Raw genomic sequence first — 4,155 nt, 5'->3', positions numbered from 1 at the left:
TCACCGCTGAAGTGTTTTTCTTTCTCTCTTTCATCATATGATCATATGAAGCATGCAGAAATTGGCTCATCCATGGAACTAGCGTGATTTCTGTGTGTTGTTCAGAAGAAGCTGACGTGGTATTGGTTGTCCACTAGTTCAGTAGGGTTTTCCTGATAGCCCCTAGTGTCGTTTGGTTAATGAAGCATATCTCCAAACTTGCCCGAGTTGGTGAAATACGGTTATCCTTTCGCTAAGCTGTCCTCTGGTCCTCCAGAACTTGTTGCCTGCCTATCTGAGCTCATGCAATAGCCGATCCATGGAGTGTTGTTTCTCGCTATGTTTCTTTACATTTTAGTGAAAGCTGCTCCCTATTTCATACTCCTGTTTGTTTCTTCCCGTTCCTGTTAATGAGCAGAATCTATTTCATGATTAATTTCCCTATTTTTCCTGGTTAATTGGTCATTTACGTTGCTGCATCAACATTGTTGTTGCTTGGACTCTGAAACTGCTCATAGCCACGGCGCTGCATTGTGCCACTCAATGCTGGCACCGTTACATGTCCTCGGCAGAAACGATGGTCGGTGACCGGTGTTTGTAGTTCTGTGCCAAAAAAAAACAATTCTCGAATTCCAGGTGACGATCCTTTCAGTTCTGCAACGATGGAGAGATCACACAAGATTGGGGATATGCGAACTGTTTGCTCTATAATCTGTGACAGATGAAAGCCCAACTCAGCTTCTTTCAAACACATCACCTCTGGTGAGTGTTGTTGAAGGTGCTCTAAGTTGCTTATCCACAGAACTGCATCGGCAGTGGCAAGAACGACGGTGATAATCTGATGGCGGTTGCAGGAAATGGAGTTCATGTCACTGACCTGGGAAGCGACATGGCAGTATAAGAGAAGCTTGAGCCTTTTGGCGTTTTGACATTGCTTTAGAGTTTAGACCTTGATCAATGATCAGGAGCACTCTGTCGGCATGAGGAAACCAACTAAAGACTAGAGCAGGAAAGCATGGAGCTTGAGCTGCAACGACAGCTTTGGTGTGAGCTGCAAGATCAATCCAAGTGTTGCAGACGGTAATACAGCCCTGACGCCCTGTTCGTTTGGGCTGTTTCGTTTATAAGCCATACTTTTTCAACCAACAAAAAGTATTTTTCTCTCACATCAAATCAGTCAACAGTACTTTCAGCCATGGCTTATCAGCCAAACAAGTCCAAACGAACAGGGCAGATGTTCATATTCTAGTAAAGTTGAATAGGGTCAGGAAAATTTTGCTAGAAGTTGGATTAGCTTTGCTTTGAATTTGAGTCACCATCCGTTGGTCAGTTAGTGAGAATCAAACAACATGCAGATGCAAGGAGCAGTTTTTTTTCTTCTCTTCAACAGTGTATCATTGGTGCCTGTCAATTCAGTCTCCTTGGCACAAACGAACACCAAAAGATGGCAAACAACAACAAAAACAAAGGCTCCTGAAATAAAACAGAAAAAAACGCAGCAAAAATTATACGCCTACAATACACTAACAATGGCAGAGCTTTCACCATCCCTCCCTCACGCATATCACCTCAAGTCCTTCCTTTCTTCCAAACCTTCCCAGTCTTAGGGCTTTCTAAAAAATTTTGCGTAGTACCCGTCACATCGAATCTTGCGGCACATGCATGGAGTACTAAATGTAGACGAAAAAAAACTAATTGCACAGTTGAGTGAGAAATCGCGAGATGAAACTTTTGAATCTAATTAGTCCATAATTAGACACTAATTGCCAAATACAAACGAAAGTGCTACAGTAGCCAAAATCCAAAAAATTTTGGATCTAAACGGGGCCTTAGTACTGGCATCGCAAGAAGAACTAAGGAAACCTATCTACTCTAAAGAATGAACAAAAAGGAAAGCAGAAAACCTAATCCTTCCTCCAATTTTCTCCACAATGCGGCAACACCATGGTCTTCTCTTATGATGATATATAGGCGCCTAATTCAGAAACGATTGCTTATACCTAGGGATGAAAACGGTACGGATATTTTCCGACCGTATTCGAAACCGAATCCATTTAGAGGGGTTGAGATCTGTCCGTATCCGGATCTGAATATCCAACATCTGATACCGTATCCGTATCCGAATACTCAAATCGCATATTCGAATCCGAATCCAGACAGAAATATGAAAACAAATGTAATATCGGTGATATCCGTTCCGTTTTCATCCCTACTTATACCATACCTTACCGGGGAGGAAGCCTCGCCTGTTCGGAAGAGGTGGACAGCTCAGATCAAGCGGAGGTGAGACAAGACGAAACGGGCCGTCAGTATGGGCCGATCCTGGGCCTTTAGGCTACAATAATTACTTTCCGCTCATCGAGACATGGGCCTTTAGTAACCCCGTTGGAGGCACCGACGCACGGAGAGAGGGTGGCGGACTGGATAACTGGAGGAGATGGAGCCCTCGCTGGCGGCGGCCTCTGCCTCAGGGAGAAGCGGAGGAGAGGCTGGGACTGGAGGCGTGATGGAGCCGAAGCAGGCGGAGGTGGTCGGTTGGCTGTCCTCCCTCCCGGCGGAGCTGCGGGACGAGATCCTCGTCCGCCTCGACCTCCGTGCTCTCCCGCACCTGGCGCCACCTCTGGAAGTCGCTATCGGTACTCTCCCTTTCCTTCCCCTTTGGCACGCACCCCTCGGTCGTCGATAGCGTCCTCCTCCCCTACATCGGCCCCTGGGTCTCCCTCTTCAACATCTGCGTGGACGACGCGTCTGCTGGCCGCATCGACGACTGGCTCGTCGTGCTCTCCCGCTGCAGCGTCGAGTCCATCCACATGTCGGGCCGACTCAGATCAGTCTTCTACTTCAACCTCCACTCCTCCATCTTCTCCTTCGGTGATCTCGTTTCCCTGTGGCAGCAACGCTGCGACATCCCACCCCTCCCCGTTGGATTCGCCGGCTTCCCCGCGCTCCAGGAGCTAGACCTAAGCTCTGTTCGCTTCCCAGCCAATGGGGAGAAGCAATTGGAAGCTATCGTTCGTCGGTCACCCTTGTTTCATGCCTTGAGGCTGTTTGACGTGTTCCTCCCTGATGATCGCCCAGAGTCAGTGATTGAGGCGCCCAATCTCCGTAGCCTAAGGCTATCTCCAACACCACCACCTAAAATACAAGACCCATTCGTACTTTGAGTAGCGCTATAGGCAAAAAGTTCCAACATCACCTAAAATACAAGACCCATTCGTACTTTGAGTAGCGCTACAGGCAAAAAGTTCAATACCTATTCGACATCTTCTCCAACAACAAGACCCAAAAGAGAATCATTTCTGCAAATGAGTTTCCAAAAGAGAGGATACCCATATTTGGGTTGTGTCTCTCAGGCAACCAAAAATAGGTCTCCCATATAGATACTCTGTTAGAGGCTGATTTTAGGTCTCTCACTACCTATTTTGGGTTTAGGTCTCCTTGTTGGAGATAGTGTAAGAATCCATTCAGACACGGACTGTGGCGATTTTTTTTTTAATTTTAACACTTTTTAAAACTAATTTTAAATCTAATATGGTTGTTTTTTTAAACTAACATTTTTGGCCACGTCTATTGTCCTGACACGGCCAAATGCCTGTGTCGCGCCATGCATGGCAGCGTGGCAGAGGGCAGACGTGGCGGCGACCGGAATCACTGACCGCTGACGGGCAGGGCCTGCCGCGTCCTGATCCATGGCGCGGCAGAGCCGAATAAAACCCCCGCTGCCAGTCCCGCTGCCGAGCACGCCGGTCGCCACGCCACGAACGCCGACAACCCGACCCCCGCCCGACCCTCCATTGCCGTCTCCCTCCCTCCCTTCCCTTCCATTCCCCGGCCACCTCCCTCCCTCCTCGTCCTCGTGCAAGGTAATGACACACGTTTTATTTTCGTTTGAATGGTGGATAGTATATTATGAATGAGAGCTAAGTTTAAGAGAAAAATTATGAATGGTGATTATATTTTACATTAATTTACGTTGTTTTGATTGATGTTTAATTTGAACTATTTTATTAGATGGAAGACATGTTTCGAGAGCAGTTATGGCGAAAACGGGATCATCCTAAAGAATTGTACCCCGACGAGTCTAGCAAAGATGCCCCGTCTCTCCGAAACTCCCTGTCCCTAACTGTGACTGTGGTCGTCCGACCGATGTGTTTCAATCGAGACATCCAGACACAA

The 4,155-nt window shown here is 47.3% G+C and overlaps 1 pseudogene; it reads left to right on the top strand.

Moving 5' to 3' along the window:
* Window positions 1-2,416: 2,416 nt before the first annotated feature.
* Window positions 2,417-3,143, top strand: LOC136511329 (F-box/LRR-repeat protein 13-like; annotated as a pseudogene).
* Window positions 3,144-4,155: the final 1,012 nt, after the last annotated feature.

Source organism: Miscanthus floridulus, chromosome 16 (assembly GCF_019320115.1).
Source record: "Miscanthus floridulus cultivar M001 chromosome 16, ASM1932011v1, whole genome shotgun sequence".
Classification (NCBI taxonomy): domain Eukaryota; kingdom Viridiplantae; phylum Streptophyta; class Magnoliopsida; order Poales; family Poaceae; genus Miscanthus; species Miscanthus floridulus.
The sequence above is the reverse complement of the archived record's forward strand: the minus strand, read 5'-3'. Positions and strand labels throughout refer to the sequence as shown.